Consider the following 23,438-nt stretch of genomic DNA (forward strand, 5'->3'; position numbering starts at 1 on the left):
CCACTCGGAGCCTGTCGCCTATTAGCCGTCCTCGGCACTGTTTTCTGCTCTCTGTCTTTTCCGCCGCCCTTGGCATCCTTTCCCTCCGTTTCCTTTTCGCTGTCGCTTGTGGCCTCTGTTTTTTCCAGCCGTTCGCGGCTATTTCTAGCGCTTACCTTTTCTGCCGCCCTCGGCATTTCGTTTCCTCGGCTTCGGTAGCCTCCGCTTGCAGCTTCTGTTTTCAGCCGCTTGTGGCTTTTTTCTGCGCTTACCTTTCCTCTATCTCCGCTTTGACTTACTTAAACATTCTTCTTCACGACTCCAGCTGTCCTTCTCTCTCTCCTTTCATTCTTCTGTCTTTCCTCTGTCTCTTTATTCTGCTGCCCCATTCCTTTCCTTCTTGCTACAGCAGTCCACGCATTCTACTTCATTCAAGAATCTTCAGTCATTTTGCACCGATTGGATTGGAATCTTCTTCATCCTTCTACCTGACACTACGGACATTGTGCATCTGAACCTCCTCTACACCTGCATAGTCTGGGTTTTCTTCCCCGAGAGGGTTTCCCAGGGGGCGTCCCCCTGGGGAGCACAGAGCACAGATTATCTGGCCTCTGGACCTCCGGGGGGACGCTTCTTACCTCTTCACGTCAGATCTTGGATTCCGAAGAGCCGTGAGTACCCCGTCTGAGTACCAAAGTTGTAAGAGGTTGTAAGAGATAGCAACGCCCTAAAAATAGAAGCATGGATCAACAAATCCAGCAGTTGATGGCTGCGGTGCAGACTTTGAATACAGAAATGCAGGGATTATGGAATGAAAACACCCTGCTCCGCCAAATGGCAAATACAAGGACTGAATTACCTCCAGGACCCTTACCTATGGGAAAATATGAAGGTAACCACAGGAAGCTTAAAGAATTCATAGATTCTTGTACAGTACAATTTACGCTGAAACCGGGATTTTTTCCTACAGAACGGTCCAAGGTTAGTTTTATTATCTCTAACCTCTCTGGTAGTGCTCTAGCTTGGGCTACTCCCTTAGTCACCACTAACAATCAACTCTTAGACTCTTTGGCAGGGTTTCTCAATAGTCTACACGCCATGTTTGGTCGCAGAGAATTAGTGGTTACAGCCCAGGAAAACCTTCTTGATTTAAAGCAAGGAACCATGGAACTAATGTCTTTTATAACACAATTCAAGCACTTGGCTAACGAGACAGCATGGTCCGATGATGCCCGCTTAACCATATTCAGAAGAAATGTTAACGAGGAATTAAGGACGAGTTATCTCATCTTCCCCGCCCACATAATCTTGCAGAGATGATCACTCTTGTTCTTCAAATGGATTATCGCATCCAAGAACGAAATTCGGAGAGAAGGAAAGGAAAGGCAAAAGGAATACCATCTTCTCTTAGAAGCGATACACTCAAGACATCCCGTTCCACCGAAGATGAACCTATGCAAATAGGCACTACTCGAGGCCCTCTTACAACTGAAGAGAGGAACAGGAGACGTACTCTGGGGTTGTGCATGTATTGCGGATCTGACAAACATGTACTTAAAGACTGTAACCTGGTTCCTCCACGGCGCTCGGGAAACGCATCCACCCGTTCATAAGGGGAACCGTGAACGGGTCCATTTTGAAGCGTTCCCTCAACTGCGTAACTAATGCCCCGCAACTGGTAGTGTTACCGTTAACCATCCAATTCCAGGACACTATAATCGAAAAGGTACCAGCACTGGTGGATTGTGGTGCGGCAGGTCTTTTTATGGACATTGATTGGGCATACAAACATAAGATACCCCATCTATACAAGACCACCGCTATACCAGTGGAAGGAGTAGACGGAGAACCACTGTCCTCAGGCTTCATCAAAGAAAATACTTCGGTCCTTACGATGAAGATAAACACACATCAAGAAGAGGTAATCTTTGACCTTATCAAGGCCGCACATTATCCTATTATCCTAGGAATTCCTTGGTTATCAAAACATAACCCCTATATCAACTGGAAGGCCGGAACTATGTTTTTGGGATCTGAGTACTGCATTGCAACATGCTTACCCCACTGTGACACTGGCCTACATATCTCCCAAGCTCAAGTGGCACCACAGAATTCCTCTTCTGTAGTACTGAATCTAAATCTGCTGCCTGAGAGCTATCATAAATTTCACAGAGTCTTTTCCAACGAGGAATTCAAGGAGTTGCCTCCCCACAGACGAGATGATTGTGCCATTGAGTTGTTACCAGATGCTCAAATCCCATTTGGAAGAATGTATACTCTTTCTAACCCAGAAAAGGAAGCCTTAAGGGAATATTTACAAACCAATGTACGCAATGGATTGATAACCGAATCCAAAAGTCCAGCAGGGGCTTCCCTATTCTTTATACCAAAGAAGGATTGCAAAGACCTTCGACCCTGTATAGACTATAGAGGTTTAAACAAAGTCACTTACAGAGACAGATACCCCTTACCTCTTATCCAAGACATCCTCGAAGCAGTCAGGGGTGCTTCAGTCTTTTTTCGAAACTGGATTTACGTGGTGCGTACCATTTGATTCGGATAAAAAGCAGAGACGAATGGAAAACCACGTTCCGCACAGCATTTGGCCACTACGAGTATCGTGTGATACCATTTGGATTAGCGAACGCTCCTTCAGTTTTTCAGAGGTTCGTTGACCATTTGTTTTCTGATTTACTCCTCCATTCTTTAATCGTCTATTTAGACGATATATTGATATTTTCCAAAAATCTACAAGAACATGTAGGCCATGTTTCCGAGGTACTCCACCGTTTACAGGACAATCACCTGTTTGCTAAATTGGAGAAATGTTTGTTTCATCAAACTAGTATCCCCTATTTGGGTTTTATCCTCTCTGCTGAAGGGGCTTCCATGGATCCACGAAAAGTACATGCCATACTGCAATGGAAGGCTCCTCAAGGGGTAAAGGAGCTCCAAAGATTCCTGGGATTCTCGAACTTTTATCGCAGATATATCCCTAACTTCTCAAAAACCATCAAACCTTTGACCACTCTTCTTCAAAAGGGCAAGAAATATAAATGAACTACCGAGACCCAACAAGCCTTCGACAAACTTAAGACTGCCTTTTCTACTGCACCTATCCTGAGATTACCAGATCAAACAAGACCATTTGTTCTCGAAACTGATGCCTCACATTCAGCTATTGGGGGAGTGTTAAAACAGGCCTCCTTGTCGGGCTTCGAACACCCCATAGCATACATGTCAAAGACCTTACTTCCTTCGGAACAAAACTACACATTGAGAAGGAACTACTCGCTATTAAGAAGGCATGCCAAGAGTGGAGACATCTCTTAATAGGAGCAAGACATCCTATCACCATCAGAACTGACCATAGTAATCTAAAGGTACTCCAAAATTATGAATGTCAGAACAGTCGCCAAGCCCGCTGGGCCTACTTCTTTTCCTCCTTTGACTTCATCATTACTCACATTTCTGGAACCAACAATCAATTGGCGGATGCCTTATCCCGGAGTCTACAAACAGAAGAAACCCACATTCAAGAGAAGATACTACCTCAAGCCACTTTTATCTCTTTGGTATCCACCTTTCTTCAGGACATCCGCAAACAGCTCCATGGAATCAATGAAATGGATATCCAAAAGTACCAACTCCAGAAAGAACAAGGATTGTACTACCACAACACAGAGCTTTACGTGCCTACTGAGTCCCTCAGAAAACAGGTATTATACATGTGTCACGACCACAAAATTGCAGGACATAGGGGAATAGCCAACACCCTCGAACGGGTAAATCGACATTTCTGGTGGCCATCTGTTTCTTCGGATGTAAGAGACTACGTTACAGCATGTCCTGTATGTCTTCAAGAAAAGACACCAAGAAGACTACCTATAGGGAAGTTAGTTCAACCTCCCATTCCTAATCAACCTTGGGAAAGGATTTCGACTGACTTTATTGTGGAATTGCCTCCTTCCAATCGCAACACCACCATTATGGTGACCATTGATTCACTGACTAAAATGGCACATTTCATTCCCATGGTTAAACTTCCAATGGCTGCCCAGATGGCATCAGGCTTCCTACAGACTATCTTTCGTTTACATGGCTTACCAAAGAACATCATCTCTGACAGAGTGCCACAATACATTTCCGCCTTTTGGAAGAATCTTTGCCAAGCTTTAGGCATACACCGGAATCTTACCTCAGGTTACCATCCACAAGCCAATGGTCAAACCGAAAGATTAAATCAATCATTAGAACAATATCTTAGATGCTTTGTATCCGCTACAGAGGATAACTGGAATGAGCTATTACCATACGCTGAAATTGCTTACAACAATTCTCAACATTCCGCCATCAAGATGTCCCCATTCTACTGTAACTATGGGTTCCATCCTGTGGTTGTACCCATTACAGCCTCTCGGATAACAAACTCCCCCTCTGTAGAGGAGTGGGTGGCACACATTCAATCTGGACATAACATTGCTCGTACCATCCTGAAAGACACTCAACAGAGAACCAAGGTCCAAGCGGATAAAAGAAGATCCCAACAACCAACGTACAAACAAGGGGATCTCGTATGGTTGTCATCTCGTTATTTACCTAAAAGATTGATACCCTCCAAACTATCTCCCAAATTCTTTGGTCCTTTTCAGGTACTCAAAGCTATTGGAAAGGTATCATATCAGATACAATTACCACCTTCTTGGTCGCGGATACACAATGTATCCCATGTCTCCCAACTAAAGACTCATGTATCTGACAGATTCTGCAGACAAGGAGTGATAGCACCCCCTCCTATTGATACACCAGAAGGACCGGAATATGAAGTTTCCGCCATAGCTGATTCCAGGTATCACAGAGGTACCCTACAATACTTGGTTGATTGGAAGGGGTACGGTCCATCTGATAGAACTTGGGAACCAGCATCCGCAGCTCATGCACCTGCTTTGGTGAGGAAATTCCATCGATTCCATCCCTGGAAACCCGGTCCTTTCCCCCCATGGGGAGGGCATACTGTTAGAAGAACTCCTAGAAGCCTATGGAGACATTGGAAGTTACATCAACCACGATATACTCAGTGGAATCCAAGATGGCGGCTCCTTGATAACATCTCTATCCACTAACAATACAGGTCTAGTCTTTTTCTTCCACTTTGACCGTCTTCTCTTTCTACCAATTGTTTGTACTTATTCCCCGTGAACAAACTGGTAACTGCGTTGCTACTCTGTTCGCATTGCTCCCTTGTTAATGCTCGCTCGTATCTCTTGGTACCTGCTCCCACTCAGACCTCCTTCTGAGTCTTCCCTTTTCCCTCCTCCTTTTCCCTTCCTTCATTTATTACCGTTTCTTCGGTTTTTTCCATTTCCTTTCATCCCGCTCCCGACTATTCCACTAGGAGCCTGTCGCCTATTAGCCGTCCTCGGCACTGTTTTCTGCTCTCTGTCTTTTCCGCCGCCCTTGGCATCCTTTCCCTCCGTTTCCTTTTCGCTGTCGCTTGTGGCCTCTGTTTTTTCCAGCCGTTCGCGGCTATTTCTAGCGCTTACCTTTTCTGCCGCCCTCGGCATTTCTTTTCCTCGGCTTCGGTAGCCTCCGCTTGCAGCTTCTGTTTTCAGCCGCTTGTGGCTTTTTTCTGCGCTTACCTTTCCTCTATCTCCGCTTTGACTTACCTAAACATTCTTCTCCAGCTGTCCTTCTCTCTCTCCTTTCATTCTTCTGTCTTTCCTCTGTCTCTTTATTCTGCTGCCCCATTCCTTTCCTTCTTGCTACAGCCGTCCACGCATTCTACTGCATTCAAGAATCTTCAGTCATTTTGCACCGATTGGATTGGAATCTTCTTCATCCTTCTACCTGACACTACGGACATTGTGCATCTGAACCTCCTCTACACCTGCATAGTCTGGGTTTTCTTCCCCGAGAGGGTTTCCCAGGGGGCGTCCCCCTGGGGAGCACAGAGCACAGATTATCTGGCCTCTGGACCTCCGGGGGGACGCTTCTTACGTCTTCACGTCAGATCTTGGATTCCGAAGAGCCGTGAGTACCTCGTCTGAGTACCAAAGTTGTAAGAGGTTTGTAAGAGAGGAGGAGGAGAGATAACCTCTACCTGACCTACTCAGAGGCCAACCTTTAGATGAGAAAGTAGAAGGAGTTAATCTCTCTTCTAACTTGACATCTGAACAACAGGAGGAGTGCAAGTTTCTGTTAAATCAGTTTGCCTACCTGTTTTCACTATCACCAGGCTTGACCCCTTGGGGCCAGCATGATATTCAAACTGGTGACTGTCAAAAACAGAGGTTACAGGATGTCAGATCATGTAAGATCCCACATAAAGGAGGAGGTCGACAAGAAGCTTGATCTCGGGGTAATAGAGTCCTCTACCAGTCCATGGTCTAATCCAGTTGTTCTAGTACCAAAGGCTTGATCCATGGAGTCGAGATTCTGTGTGGACTATAGAGCTCTTAATGCAATCACCAAGAGTGATGCCCACCCTTTACCAAGGACAGATGAACTGGTGGATAAACTTGGTTCAGGCAAGTACCTCAGTACATTTGATCTAACTTCAGGCTATTGGCAAATAGCACTGACAGACCATGCCAAGGAAAAAACTGCATTCTCAACCCAGCAGGCCTCTACCAGTTTAAGGTAATGCCTTTTGGATTAAAGAATGCACCTGCTACATTCCAAAGGATGGTTAATCAGGTCCTGAATGGGATGGAGGACTTCTGCATGGCATACTTGGATGACATTGCAGTGTTCAGCCCTAATTGGGAAGAACATGTTGACCACTTAGGATATGTTTTGCAGGCTCTTGAGCAGGCCCATCTGACCATAAAGGCTAGTAAATTTCAAATTGGTCAGAGTAAAGTGGTCTACCTTGGACATGAGGTAGGAGGAGATGAAATCAGGCCATTACCTAGCAAAGTACAAGCTGTACAAAACTGGGCCACCCCTACTACTCAAACCCAAGTGAGAGCCTTCCTAGGCCGCACTGGTTACTATAGGAACTTCATTGAGAACTATGGGACCATAGCTTCTCCCTTGAATGTAGTCTCCTCTCCCAAATTCCCTAAAAAGGTCAGGTGGAATGAGGAGTGCACTCAAGCCTTTGAAGGTCTAAAGAAAGCCCTTTGTCAAGCTCCTGCCTATAACCAAACCTTCATTGTGCAGACAGATGCTTCAAATACAGGTATAGGTGCAGTCCTTAGTCAACTGGATGAGAAAGGTAGGGAGCACCCCATATGCTTCATCAGCAGGAAGCTGAAGGAACCAGAAACAAGGTGGGCAACCATAGAGCGTGAATGTTTGCCATTGTGTGGTCACTGAAGAAGTTTAGACCATACTTGCATGGATCTACTTTTGTGATTCAGACTGACCACCAACCCTTGAGATGGTTAATGCAAAAGAAAGGGGAAAACCCAAAACTACTGAGATGGTCAATCAGCCTGCAAGGGTTTGATTTTACCATTGAACACAGGTCATGGTGTCACCACCGAAATGCTGATGGTCTCTCCAGGATGTTTGACCGACTGGAGTAAGGAGATTCGGTGTCCAGTCAAATGGTCGACTGCAATTTGGTCGACTGCAATTTGGTCGACACCATTTGGTGGAATGCCAAATGGTCGAATTATTATTTATTTTTTTTATATATGTGTTTTGTGGGTTTTCGTGTGGGGAAAAAAAAAAAGAAAAAAAAGGGGGTTGGGGGGGCCCCCCCCCAAAAAAAAAAAAAAAAAGGGTAAAAAAAAACAAACAAAATTCGACCATTTGGCATTCGACCAAATGGTGTCGACCAATTGTCCTGTCGACCAAATATTTTCGACCATTTGACTGGGAACCAGGAGATTCATCCGGAGTGGATTAAATACTCCTGTCCCTTAGTCTGGGGAGACTGGAGTTAGGGAGAATTCTCCAAATGTGCTAATTTCCCTGACCTTTTGAGACCCCCAGCAACTTTGCTGGATTTCTAGGATTACATTTTTTACCTGGGAAGAGTGTATTATATGATGTGTGTTTTACTTTTGTGTTCTTTGGTTATGGAGTTTTAAAACAACTCCAGTGTCATCATCTGTTTTTGTGTGTCACACAGCACCTTCAGTGCAGTGGCACAGGGGTGCCTTTTCAGACTCCCCCATTGTTTAACTATCTTCCCTGAGAATGACAACTGTCTCTCAGGACATGTAAAGTTAAATTGACTTTACTAGTCTCTTTAAATTTACTGACCCAGCACACCCTATTTTCCTATAGAGTGCCGGAGGGTTGCTTAGCTTCCCCTGAGTCTAAACACTCATGTAACTGTAACATCTTACCTTTTCCTATTTTAAATGGCTGGTGGCAGTGGTTTAGATCAACTACCGTGATTTTTCACAACCGCTAACAACGGTAGCTCAAAATCAGGGGTAGCCAGGTTTTTCAATATGGCGCCCCAGACCTATCTGTCCTTAGAGACCCTGGTCCCATGGATTACCAAACTGGTTAACCTCTCCTTTGATGAGGGTCTGGCGCCGGACCTGCTAAAGTCAGCATGGATCACTCCTCTACTGAAAAAAGAAGGCCTTGACCCAGCCAACAGTGACAATTACAGACCCATAACTAACGTGCCCTATGTTCTCAAGATACTTGACAAACTGGCCTACTTACAGCTACAGGCCCATGTTGAAAAATACGACATCTTGGGTACCCGTCAGTTGGGATATAGAGCTTTTCACGGAACAGAGACAGCTATGCTGGATCTCAAATCTACACTTGCTACCATAGCTGACAAAAACCAAGCTGCTCTGCTCATGCTATTGGACCTCTCCGCATCCTTTGACCTAGTTGATCATAGCTTACTAGTGTCAAGGCTCGGAGAGGTCGCCCATTGCTCTGCAATTGCATCCAAATGGATCGCTTCCTTTCTGGGTCCCAGAATTGTAAGGGTTTGCGTGGGTGATAAACAATCTTCTCCTATCTCTCAGACATGTGGAGTCCCTCAGGGCTCCTGTCTGTCGCCACTGCTCTTCAACCTTTACGTCCGGCCCTTTCTCGATCTTTTGAACAAATTAGGAGTGCAATATACGAATTACGCTGATGATACTCAGGTTGTTATTCAGTTGAGTGGCTCATACAGCATCGATTCGGAAACCATTAACCGAATATATAAGGCCATACAAGATTGGATGGCTTGTAATTCTCCTGCTCTTAATGATAAAAAGACTGAACTCCTTATTGTGGCATCTAAAAACATCCGGGCAAAACTTGATCCTAACTACGCCTCTTTCCATATTGCCAATAACACCATCATAGTTCAAAAGAAAGTCAAAACCTTCGGAGTAGTACTTGATGAAGAACTCTCCATGAAATCCCATATTTCTTGCATTAAATCTAGTTGTGGTGCTATAAACAAGAGAATTAGATATATTCGACCATTCATATCGGAAGAGAACTGTGCTCTATTGTCCACTGCATTGATAAATTCAAGATTGGACTATTGTAACAGCCTCCTGGCGGGCACCACAGCCTGTAACATCCAATCCTTACAAGTGGCACAGAACAATGCCGTGCGTAATATTTTCAATCAGTGACGTCGCACACACATCTCTACTTTTAGGAAAAAACTCCACTGGCTACCCGTCAAACACCGCATAACGCATAAGATGCTTACTACGACCCATGAATGCCTCAGTCTCAGCGGCCCAACCTATCTGTCATCCCGTATAGGCATCAAACCCAACGTGAGGAATCTTCGCTCTTCTTCTGCGGTCACTCTCAATTATCCTAAATTTAGGACAGCCAAATTTGGAGGTACTGCATTTGATGCTCAGGGTCTTCTTTTATGGAACACACTTCCAGCTGGTATACGGCAGATCCAGAGCTATACAGCGTTCAAACGTGCCGTAAAGACACACTTATCTAACCTGGAATAATCTCCTGACTCGCTTCTCCATCTGCCTCTTATGCTTGTTTGTCTTTGTCTTCTTCTTGTTCTTTGTGCACCCTGAGGCCCACGGGCATGTTGGCGCGTTACAAAAATTAAAATAAATAAAATAAATAAATAAATATCTATAAAAACAGACTCAGGTCATCTTTTTTCGCCATTTCTTTTAGGAAAAGTCCTTCTTGTGTTTTTCTCTGTGTGCCAAACCAGGTTTGGCCCCTTTGTTCATGTCCTTTGGCGGGCTTCTGTGCTGAAGCCCTCCTCTGGTGCTAGAGTGTCTGGGGTGGACAGGATGTGACGGAGGTGCCCGAAACTCCCTGTGCTTAGTCTCCTAGGAGAACTGAATGCACTCTGGTGTGATTGGCCGGCTGGCTGTCCGGGAAGGACAGCCACCCTGCTGTGTGAGTGACAGCCAGGCTGAATGAATGGGGGAAAACTGTTTAAAAGCAGGCTTCTGGGACTTGAAAAGCAGAGTCGACCACTGGAACGAAAGAACCAAAGAGGAGAGGAAGGAAGAGGACTGCTGCAACTCCTGGACGACCGGTGAAGCCCTGCAGCAGATCCGAATTGCCTAAAACTCTGACGACAGAGAAGCCATTCAAGGTTAACTACTTCCTTTCAGTTTGGTGGGAACAACCAACTCGCCAGCCACCTGGACACTGTCCTATTCTGGTCGAATTTTCAGCAGAGTGCTGTTGAAAACCGGATAGCCAGAGGGAAGGAAACCAGGGGGACTTTAAGTCACTCAAACCTTAAACCAACGTCTTGCTACAGCTTTTGGCCTCTTCCCTGGGCAGTGCAGCAACCTCCTGATGTCGTCCTTCTTGTCCCCACGACTGAAGCACAGGAACAGCGAGATCTGCTCAAACTGCCATGAACAATTGCCTCAGCTACAGCTTTCTTCATTTAAAAAGGTACTGTGCAAATGCGTACTGGAAATCTTTTAGGCCATCGAGAAAGTGCGTGAAACTTTCCTCAACTACGAAGGCTTGTCCTTCCCTACACATTCGTCAAACTTTTCACCTAGCCAAATCCTTTAAAAATCTGTGAAAAGACTTAACCGTTATATACCAGAACTGTGCTATCCTATACAAAAGACTATGAACCATTGACTTTGGCCCAGGCCTGTTGAGAAGAATTTCTGGTTGTATGTAACTTGAACCCTTTGCCCTGCCTATGAATGTATTTGGGCTGTCTATTCTTATAACCTTGTCTTTTCCCTCCTTTTCTAAGTATCTAAAGTGCCATTTTGCTCACACTTCATTTTTGAGCTAAACATATTTAGTTACTTACCGGTTGGATTTATGTGGTGTATTAGTGTGTGATATTTAGCTGCTTGTGCTAGTGTTATGTTTTATAACTGATTGAGTAAATAAATGTATATTTTTTTACCAATAAACCTTGAGTAAGTGTTTACTTGAATCACTGTATTGGTTGGTCTTTTCTGTAACTTGTTCTACTGCTCACTTAAACTCTTGAGATAAGTCTGGCTGCTCAGCCATCGCTACCACTTTACTGTGTAGTACAGGCTTGTACCAAAGGTGAAATTGTGCTTACACTTGTAGTCCTAATTGCCTGTAATGTTCCCAAAGGGTACTGCAGGTGATTCTGCCTAACACTTACTGCTTGGCTATCCTCCGCCATCCTTGCCCTAAATTCTTCATCGTATCTCACCCATCTGAAACCCCCCAAACTCGTAAACGCCTTCCTTATCATGTCCATGTATTTCAGTAACGGTACACACCTCTCAGGAAACTTCTAGCAATAAACACTTGCATATATAATAAATGCTGATGTCCAATTGTCAATTGTGACCAGCACCTTTGGTCTTGCGGCCAACTCCCGCTCTTCCTACTTGGATGCTTCTTTCGCTTTCACCTCCCTGTGCAGGAGTTTAAAAACATCCACAAACTCACCTGCCCATATTTTTTCTTTTGTCGCCCCTATCAAATGCGCACCCAGCGGCTTTGTAATGCCCATATAAGGCATCCTTTTATCCTTCCTTGCACCCTCCGCAGTCCTCTCCTTAGAAACCTCAATCACCCCCTGGGCCGCAGGCTCTGCCACCTTGTCAGTTTGTACTTCCACAGAGGAGACACTCCTTCCACTCGCCCTCTGCAAGGCCCCCACAGTCAAAGTCTCCATCTCCCCACCTGTCCCCTGTGCCCCAGCTCCCTCCTGCGCGCCCCCACATCGTAACCAAACTGACCCATGCCGCCGACCACTCCCGTTCCTGCTCACTTCTTTCGGCCCCGCCGTCACCCAGCCGTGGCCTCCTGGCCTCCACTCTGACACTCCTCCTCTCCTTTCTCACCGGGCTCCTGCTGCAGGGACAAAAAACATCAGCAGAGTCCCCCAGCCAATTTCTCTGCCATCCTCTTGTGCTTCTGCTCCCCCCAACCCAGCGTCCCCTTCAAACCTTAGACCCCTATTCACCCTAGTTTTCCCCTGCAACCCTTCTTGCTCCTCATCCCTCCACTGTACACCGCTCTCCTCTTCCCATTCATCCTCCCCAGTGAAATACATTGTTGTTGCAAGCGCACGCTTGGGCCCGGCAGCTCCTCCTCGGGTGAGCCCGGGGCGTCCGCCCCGTCGCTCCAGTGACGTCTTCTCAGCGGGGTCGTGCCAACCCCTTCCTGTTCCTCTCTTCTTGGGCGAGGCGGTCTCTCCTCCCCCTGTGTGCAGCCATGCTAGGGGCCGTGCTGCACCCTCTATTCTTTTCTCTACTGCCTTCTGGAGGGGCTGCCCCCAATCCCTCTCCTTCCACTTCATCAGGAACCACAGGGGCCGTACTACACCCTCCGCCTACCACCCTACCAGGCGGGGAGGTTGTGCCGCACCTTCTCCTTTCTTCACTAACCAACGGGGTTAGAGCCCTCCTAAGCCCACCTGCACTATTGTGCAGGTGTTTTCCTCCTCTGCCCCTCTGCACAGCCACCCCTCTTGGGTCCGAGCTGACCCTAACCTCGCCCCTACCTTGTCCTGTGCCCACCTCCACCCCTGTTCCTGCTCCGCTATCGGCCTTCACGGCCCTTTAGCTCCCGTCCCACTACCCAACCCTTCACTGTCTGCTCCCCCACTCCTGGCTGCTCTCCTAGGTAACTCCCTCCTGCTGTGTCTGGTCCCTCTGTCCCATACCTCCCCCCTTCCTGCTGAGGGGCTGCAAGCCACCACCGCTACAAGGGCCCCATCTGATGCCGCTCTGCACTGTGGTCTCCCCTCCGCCCTTCTCCCCCATAGCTTCCAATACTGCCCTCTCTAGCTGGGCTTTAGATACCGTGCTAATAATACCCAGGGCCTCCCTCAATGCCTGGGCGTCCACCAGACCCTTAGCTCCAGCTCCATGCCCTGCCATCCTACTAATTAACTGGTTAATACACTTTAAAACTACCAAACCGTAAACGCCACCCAAGCAGCTGGCCCCAAGCCTGCAACATATATGGCTCCTTGCGGGCCTAACTGTAATCTGTAATATCACTGGAAGTGGCACGTGACTTCCTCAAAATAACCTGCTAAATCCCCCCCCCCGCCTACCTGGAAGTAATTGCGCCAGACAATTAGCCTGCGGCAGGCAAAACGTACCCCCAGTGGAAAATGCCACCCAAACTACTAAATACCAAAGTATTATTCTTTCTTTATTTTTTTTATTTTTTATACTACCCCTATCCTAACACGGGACCGCCCGCGGGGCCACTTGGAGCGTGGCAAAGAAAACCAATGTCCCAAAACAGTGCGAGCCTCAACTGGCTGCACACTGCTCCCGCGTGGCTACCAGCTGCACCTGCAGGCCTTTGGGTGCCTTGCCAGAGGGGCCTGCGCACTGGCAACTATATGGGTGCAACCCCTTTAAGAATGCACACTGCCCCCCATCTCGCCGGCACGCACTCCCCAAGCCTGCAGACGGGGCTACAGCGATCCCCCCAAGACTGGCACGCTCCTCCGCCTCTGACGCCCATGGACCCCCCCAGCCACACAGACCTGACGGGAGGTGCCTGGGACCGCCGAAGCCGCCCTGCCCTCAAAATTCCCCTCAAGACAACGACACCCCCAGGGAGATGCGAGGCGGGCTCGCCGTGCTGGGAGTTGGCTCCCCCAACGTAAGGCGGGAGGTGCTTTATTTACAGCCCTCCCTCCAAATGTGCCGTTATGGCTGCAAATCCTGTCGTAATGAATGTTCTTTTTTTCCTTTTTTTCATATGTCCCACCCACTGCACTAGAATCACTAACCACTGCCGAAACCCTACACCCTACCTCTAGCCACCAACCAGGCCCAACGCAGGGAAGGCTCAGGAGCAGCGACCAGGACAAACGCCAAGTCCTAACCATCGCCTGCTCCCAAACCTTCCCTGACCCCTTAAATACCCCTAAAACGGCGCTCTATGTGCAGGCCAGCCCGCTGGCCTATGCAGCGCCCACAATAACCCCGGGGGAAACGCTTGCGCATTCCCCCCGGCCCCCCACTTCTACTGAGACACGGCACATTTCCATATTAACATGCACCTCTGAATCAGGCCCAGAGACACAGCACTTTTCCATTGTTACATGCACCTCTGATTCAGGCCCTGAGACACGGTACTTTTCCATTTTAACATGCACCTCTGAATCAGGCCCAGTGACACAGCACTTTTCCATTTTAACATGCATCTCTGAATCAGGCCCAGTGACACAGCACTTTTCCATTTTAACATGCATCTCTGAATCAGGCCCAGTGACACAGCACTTTTCCATTTAAACATGCACCTCTGAATCAGGCCCTGAGACCACCATTTTTTTATTTTAACATGCACCTCTGAATCAGGCCCAGAGACACTGCACTTTTTTCAATTTTAACAGGCACCTCTGAATCAGGCCCTGAGATAAAGATTTTTTCCATTTTAACATGCACCTCTGAATCAGGCCCACGTCTGCAATGCAGCTAGCAGGAAAGTGATTCTGCGGTTGATTAAGGCCTCTGCACTGCAAGTGGCTTGTGAATCTAATTCGAGATCAGTGATCAAGAAAATGGCCTTATCAATATTACCTGGATTCCAACTCGCCCTTGGTTTATAGTCATGTTGCTAATGGGGTCACTATCATGAGCCGACTCAGTGTCATTTATATAGGAGAGGAGGGGAACGTGGTCACTTTCTGTTCTTGTTAAGACCTTCATATCTGGGTACATGTTGATGTTTACAAAGACCTACTCGATAGTCGATGCACTGTTGTCAGTCACTCTGGTATATTACTCTGGCGATACACCTGGGCAAAGACCGTTTAGCATGATAAAGCCTCGGGAGTAAATCATAAATGTTGATGATTAATAGAGAAGTTGTATGGCCACACTTCGGGGCCCAATTAATAATAGCAGCAAGCACTGAGTCGCCTGAAGTGCTGATCTTGGTGATTTGACGGAGTCCATAGGGAATCCATTGGGTTTTTGCCAGCATGGAATTGTGTGCTGGTGTTAGACCATGTGCAGTTTTGGGGTGTAGCAAAGATATAGGATGGACAGTGCTATTCTGTCCAGTGCCCCCAGTCTCCTCAAAACAAAAAGAAAATTCCACACATTGGAAAAAAGACAAGATTTTATGTGTAATGCCCGTCTTTACACTTTTTCCCCATGCAGGGTTTGGCAAAATGATCTGCTGTCTTTGTTCCCTACTCTCTCTCTCGCTTTCATTCTCTTCGTCCTCCCTTTTTCCTTCCTCTTTCCAACATTTCCATTGCTGCTTTTTCTTGATGTTCATATTGTCCCATGACTCGCTCTACTTTCTCTGTCATCGCTGCTTGTTACTCCCGGTCTGTCATCTCTGCTTGTTTCTTCCAGGCTCTCATCTCTGCTTGTTTCTCCCGGTCTCCCTGTCTTTCATCACTGCTTGTTGCTCCCTGTCTCTCATCTCTACTTGTTTCTCCTGGTCTCGCTGTCTCTCATCTCTACTTTTTCTTCCCGTCTCTCATCTCTACTTGTTTCTCCCCATCTCTCATCTCTGCTTGTTTCTCCCTGTCTCTCATCTCTGGTAGTTTCACCCGGTCTCTGTCTCTCATCTGTACTTGTTTCTCCCTGTCTCTCATCTCTGGTTGTTTCTCCCGGTCTCTCTGTCTCTCATCTCTGCTTGTTTCTCCTGGTCTCTGTCTCTCATCTCTGCTTGTTTCTCCCTGTCTCTCATCTCTGCTTGTTTCTCCTTGTCTCTCTGTCTGTCATCTCTACTTGTTTCTCCCTGTCTCTCATCTCTGCTTGTTTCTCCTTGTCTCTCTGTCTGTCATCTCTACTTGTTTCTCCCTGTCTCTCATCTCTGCTTGTTTCTCCTTGTCTCTCTGTCTGTCATCTCTACTTGTTTCTCACTGTCTCTCATCTCTGCTTGTTTCTCTCGGTCTCTCTGACTCTCATCTCTACTTTTTTATTTACTTGGTTTAATTGAATTTACAATTTTTACAAGAATATGTACATAATCTCTTCCCCATTGCCAATCCCTCCCTCCAATTCACAATCAGATTTCTTGTTTGCCTCCTTCAGTCTAGGAATGTTATCATCTTGTGATCATGTGTCCTTCTTCTTTGTATATCTCTGTATTTTAAATAAAAGTCTCCCAGGTAGGTGTCTCTAGCCTCAGCTGTTCCATGACAGGATAATAGCAAATGTCAGATTGTTTCAACTTGATCTTCTTTTTTGCAGTAGCGGCACTTAATACTACTAGCTTTGCCTCTTATTGCTAATATCTCGCTCGTTTTTAGGAGGTTTATGCGAGCTCGCATAAAGGTGCCTCGTAGGCCTCTATGTGGGAATTTTTCCAAGTACCCCAAGGATTGATTCACCTTTTTTGTGTTTATCGGAAGATTCATGGTTGATTTATATTTGGATGCCACCTCTAGGGTTTGTATCCAATCCCATTCTTCTAGTCTGGTTTTCACTTTAGTTGGGTTTCTCATAAGCTCATCTTCAGTGCTTCCGATCGCCTCCAGATTTTCTTTGTTCGTCTTTGACCGATTTATCAGCATGTTGTTTTTGCCTCCTGTGATTTCCCTGTGGATAATTTCAAGGATTTTTGTATGTGAGGGCAGTAGAATCTTCCTATACAACATTAGGACATTTCGATCTACGAATTCTTTTAATGATGTGAAAGCTCTTGTCGGATCAGAGCCATGGGAGTTGATGATGGAAGGTTCAACACTTTCTGCCAAAAGTGGCTTTCTAACTTTTGCCAGATTTTTGCCAGTAGATTTGGCATTGCCTCTGCTCTGTAGGTTACTGCTGGTGTCACTTTTACTTTGTAGAAGTTCAGAATTGGTCTGAGTGAGAATCTCCCAAACTTCCTGTCAACCACCTTTGACTGGGAGGTTAATGCTTTGATTTTTTTCTAAGAGTGTTACCTGCATTTCATTTTCCCGTGGGCTGTTGTTCAATGTCACGCCCAGGTGAAATGTCTCACCATTTCCAGCTGAACTCCTTCTGAGTACCATTTCTGTTTTCCGGTGTTCTTTCTTGTTTTTTCAAAGGCCATTATTTTAGTTGTTTCTTTGTTTAGCTCTAAATTGTTCTTCCTTATATACTCTGATAAATTATCTAGTTGACGCTGTAGAACAATCTCCGTTTGGTCTACTAAGATAATATCATCGGCGTATAAGAGTAGCGAAAGTTTTGTACCACCTATAGTCGGCGGGAAGGACCTTATCTCTGTTCTTCTTCTTTGAAGTCTCCCATGTAAGCATTATACAATGATGGCGGCAGCGGGCACCCCTGCTTCACTCCTCTGGCTGTGATAATCTCCTTAGACAGTAAGCCTGCGTTATTCAATCTCACTCTCATCGATGTTTCTGAGTATAAGTCTATTATGGGCACCAAGATTGATTTCAGGCAATTCCACCTTCTCAGTTTCTTCCATAGTAATTCCCAGTTGACTTGGTCAAAAGCTTGGACCAGGTCAATGAATGCCATGAAAACTCTTGGGCTGCCTTCCTTGATGTTCGCTTTCAAAGTGCTCAGTAGGAGGATGTTTGCTGTTGTGCCCAGATTTTTAACAAAACCCGCCTGAAAGGGGTCTGTTCAGTCGGCCCCTCTAGCCCAATGTTGAAAATGTTCTAGTATTAGAGATCCAAATATTTTTCCAATGACGTCCAGCAGGGCAATTGGACGATAATTCTTTGGCTTCTCTTTTCTGCCCCTTTTGTAAATTGGCACCACATTTGCGGTTTTCCAGGATGGAGGTATGCTTCTTGATTGAACACATCTGTGCAATACTTTGCTGATGTGAGTCCATTCCTCTGGGTGGGTTTTTAGATCGCTATTGGTGATACCATCAGGGCCGGGGGCCCTAAGAGCGATTTAAGTAAGAGATTTTCCTTAGGATCGACTCCACATCATGTGTAATCCCCCAGCTGGTTGAAGATTAGGCCCCAGTTTCCTGCACATCGTCATCTGGTTTTTTATATAAATTCGTGAAGTGGTCCACCCATCTCTGTTGTCCCACATTATTTTGTAGTGCTTCATTTGTGTCCTTTTGTGTAGATTTTATTAGAGACCAGAATGACTAATCCCCCACACTAACGTGAGATGGGGGTTTAGATTCTATTAAAGACAAGGAGGCGATTATTATGCATTCTAATCTTTACTCTGAAACCACAGCAGCAAAGAAAAAAACTTTACAAACAAAAAAGTTTAAAACAGAACTAAACAGAGTTCAATGTCAATGCAAGGGGGGACTCCCCAATCCATCATGGAGGACAGGTCATGCCCTGCAGGAGGCCAATGAGCAGGGACCCTTCCTTATATAAGTCCATTACTCTAAACCCAACCCCTCTTTCTGTAGCTGTCTTGAACCAGACGTCCACTGCACAGATCAGATGAGAAACAATGAAGGCAATCCAGCGAAGCTCTCGTACCACGCACTCCATAACTTGAAGCTGTGAGCCACCCTCCTGCTCAAAATCTCAACTCAGAGCCGAAATCACGCACTCCAGAACTTGTAACTGCGATCCACACTCCTGAGCAGAACCTCAACTCGTACCTGTAAGAACAACAAGCAAGAAGGGTGGGTGGTTGGGAAGAACAACAAACCAAAGAATGTTCTCACTTGAACCACCTGTGTACATGCGTATCACAATTGTCATATCATATCATATCATATCCAGGGTGGGTGGGAGGGATAATAATCGCCTCCTTGTCTTTAATAGAATCTAAACCCCCATCTCACGTTAGTGTGGGGGATTAGTCATTCTATGACAAGACAGGAGGCTCATATTATGCAAGTTCAAAGCCCTTGCATCTCATTAGTACGTACAAAATGATCCAATATAATAGATAATATAATAAAATAATAGGAAAGGAAACATTTTTTAAATGCTTTCATTAAATCAATCTGTTGACCAATCAGAGAATTGCCCAAGACTAGGTTGCCCGAAAAGCTGTCTTATAAGGCAAAGTCAAATCCACTGCAAGAAAAACAGGAATGTGCCAAATCCAGCGTTCCTTACAGGCCACCAAAACCAACTGGTTAAAAGAGGGGAAAACATTGAACAAAGTTTTCCTATACTAATAGGTTAGGACAAAACCATCTGAAATAAACACCTATGTTGTTCAATCAAATATTCAAAACACTTAAATTCGTACCATTTTTGGGGACCTAGAAAGCAAACCAATGAAAACAAACACCTAGCTCTCCTGGAGATAAAGAAAAGTGCCCCATAGGGGTGAAAGTCTTATAGGTTCCATCCCATGCATTAAAGGAAGATATCGCATTAGAAACAGGGCATGTCACAGAACTACACTGGGGAACCAAGAGGGAAAGACAAATCTTCAAAAGGGTAAAATGGGAGTAAAAATCATTTTTATAAATTTTGTAATAGGACAATCCATCCTGAGCGGAGCTGAAAAGCAATAGAATTAATCTACAATTGTCTTCAGACATATGTGTATACTAAGGAGGGAAGTCTTCTGGAGGCAGAAGCAGAATGGAAGAGAGGGCCCCACCTGAGAAGCTAAACCCGTCAAACCGCCAACACGGAGACCCTCAGACCTCCCGAACTCTTGAAGAAGGACTCTGCTACCATGACAAAAGGCAGATATTATAAACCTGATCCTTAAGAGGCCAAACTTGGCAAGAAGAAAAAATGTATCCGACATCCAATCACTACCATTATAGTGATATCTAAACTCCTTTGTAGGTATGCCCGGTGCTTGAACCTTGATCCCTCCTCCCTGGTGATAAATCCCCTAGCGGATCAAAAGTAACCGAAGGAGGACACCAAATTTCCAAAATCTTAGCAAGACTCTAAACTGCAAAGAACTGATCACTAAATGGTTAAACTGAAGGTGTACACCAGAAGAGGTCCAACCTATATTTCAGCCAATTTGCAGATCTTTGAAGCTCACAGCACCCTGAGCTGGCACCTTACTGCAAACAAACTCTTGTGAAAACTCCAAAGGTCCACCTGCCATGCAGGTGACTATGATAATCAAGTCATCAACCAAATATATATCCCAGCACTCTGGTAATCGTAGCGGCAGACACCGTCTGAAAGTTAATGTATAGACTCTGGAACGCATCGTGATAGAGGGTCATAACGTGGATGGGGGATAGTATCACTCCCAGACCCCTCTATCCCACCAAGGGATATTGAGCCTTCCCAAAAGAGGAGAAACCTCCCCCACTTATCCAAAGGAAAAACCTTGCAATCCAGAAAGAAAACTACCCTGAGGACCACATTAAAGCCCCGCTTTACACCGTTAAGAGAAATAAATACCCACTAGCGCCTCTAACCAATCCCCTGACTGGACAGACTCCAGTTAACTTATTGAAATACCAGAGATTAGCACAAAGGAAAGTAACAGACGGGAGGGAAATGCTCAGTGCGAGTCTGCACTGGTCACCCGCCAGAACTCCTGTAAAAAGGAAAAAACTGAAACCATTGGATACTCCCAGAGGTGTAATATTATGATGCAATCTCCCCCAAGGATGGCAGGAAGGGGAATGAGGGGGAAAGAACTCTGGACAATTACCAATGCCCTGTAAATGCAAGGTTGAGAAGAAATCTGGGACCACTGTCCCCTCAAACCCTGAGGTCTGAGTCACTGTATTCATGTGAGGCTGACTGGCCACTAAGGGAATCAGGGGAAGGAAAAACTAAGCACATTGTCCATAGCAAAACAGTACTTATACAGTACTACGAACCCTCAGGTATATGAGTGGTGCTTAACACTACTACGAGCGTTGTGTGGTGTGAGGTGTTCACTTATCGATCTCAGCAGGATAAAAGACTGATGTAGACCTTTCCAAAATTAGGAACCTGTATCAGAACGTTCAGCACGGATATGAAAACAGCACTCTAAAGAGGTTAAGCAACGCTCATGAGGGTACAGAAGCCTGCGTGTACTCCTCGAGCAGAGGAGAAGTTGCAACACACTGTTAGACGGTTAGCTGAACCATAGGCCAAGCTTTGGGAGGAAAAACATGAGGCAGGCGCCAGCAAGTTATTATTTGGCAACTCGTCTAACTGATACCATTAAGTGTTTCCAAACACTCCATCCAAGTAAAACATGGTTGCTCAACTTGTCATGTAAAAAACTGAACGGTTACCCTCGAGCTGACCCTGTCTCCACCAGAAACCAAAAGAATAAGGAATGTCCAATGGGACAAAAGTAGGGGAGAACAAACGTCCCCACTAAAGATAGCCTTAAGCCCTACAGACCTCAATAGAGGCATAACGCATCATCTTTATTCTTCCTCATGTTGAGAGAAAATACTGTAGCTTAATCAGCACTGGTATTGGGTGGAGCAATTGAGGTCGGGAATCAAAACCTAAGGAAAGGACTGAGTTGTCCTGAAACTAACTAAAGTAAAGTGTGACAGAATTTTTAACTAAAAGATGAATGATAACACCAGAGAGATGGTTAGAGAGGAAGGTACAACCCCATATGGGTCTGTTTACAACCACTTCCACACTCTTTTCTTTAAAGCACTTAATAAATAAAGAATATATAATATATGAAATATATATAAAATATCCAAAGAAGAGGGGTTACGCCCTCACAGGGGACCGAATCCCCGGCCCTTATATAAGCTGATACTCACTGAGCTTTCTGGGCCACTGACAATTCTGAAAAAACGCAAATGTGTTCCAGTCAACACTTAAACATATTGTTTATCAAAGCGTACACTGAGCAAGTGCACCTCAACTGCTCACCCCAGCAGGGTGAGGCAACCAATAGTACACGAGGGAGCACCTCGCAGTAGGAACAAGGCGAAGCCTGAAACCGAGCAGGTTACTGCACGCCTACAAGACCAAACAATGGCGTCAGCCATATGCAGCACCTAAACAAAGCTGCCGACCTTAAGGAAGGAATACACTGAGCAAGTGCACCTCCAACTGCTCGCCCGAGCAGGGCGTGATAATCAGCAGTACACGAGGGGGTAACCTCGCATTAGAACTCAGGCAGAGCCTGAAACCGAGCAGGTTATGGTGCATGCCAGTTAAGGTAATTACCCAAGTTGCCAACTTTAAGGGAGGAAACACTGAGCAAGTGTACCACAACTGCTCACCCTAGCAGGGTGTGGACACAGCCGTATACAAGGGGACCCCTCGCAGAAACCCCAGGCAACCTTGCCACCGAGCAGGTGACTGCACCTTTCCAGGGAAGATAACCCAAACAAAAGAAAACTGTCAAGTTGAAGGTAGGATACACTGAGCAAGTGCACCTCCAACTGCTCGCCCGAGCAGGGTGTGATAATCAGCAGTACACGAGGGGGTAACCTCGCAATAGAATCAGGCTGAACCTGAAACCGAACTTATGGCACCTACAGTGAAGGCAAAGCACATAACTTAAGAAATAAGTAAATGAATAAATAAACAAAGAAAATAAAATAAAACTGCAGACTGGCAGTGCATCGGGCTCTTGACTTTGACCTAACAAACCCACAGTCTATCAGTAAACATTCTTTCTTTCCAGCACTAAAGGTAAGGAAATGTGTTGTGTCACCAGGGATACGAAATTACAAACATTTAACAAAACCACATTTTTACTATTAAAATGTTTGTGCTATAATCTTTCTGAAGAAGTCATGAACCAACCAAATGCCCATTAGGAAATCCCTGCTCAACTGAGCAAAAAAGGTGACAATCAAATACCTCCACTGTAAAATACAATTATTTAAAATATAACAATTAAAATATCTAATCTTAAAATATACAAATAAACATGCGCTGGTCGGCCGCGAACCCGGGTCTTCCTGCATGGGAGACCTGCAGCTCTATATTTGAGCTAACTTGGCTCAGTACTGAAACAGAGGCTTTTGTTACAAACATAAGCCACAGGGGCAGGCCGGACCCAAAGCCTGCATCACCTGGAATCCCCAGGCGACCATAAATCTGTCAAGGGGCACGAATTCAAACAGGCGAAATGAAGAGGGAACAGTGTAAACAACACTGCTCTCGCGCACGCCGGGAGCGAGTTGATTAATGCACTAGAAACATCTGAGTTTACAAGCGCGAGAAATTTTTAAAGAAGAAATAAATTAGAGAGCTCCCTTGAACTCACAACCTCATGGACGGTAGTCCGAAATTCAACCATTGCACCACT

This window comes from Ambystoma mexicanum, chromosome 13 (genome assembly GCF_040938575.1).
Source record: "Ambystoma mexicanum isolate Mex_15411 chromosome 13, UKY_AmexF1_1, whole genome shotgun sequence".
Taxonomy (NCBI): Eukaryota; Metazoa; Chordata; class Amphibia; order Caudata; family Ambystomatidae; genus Ambystoma; species Ambystoma mexicanum.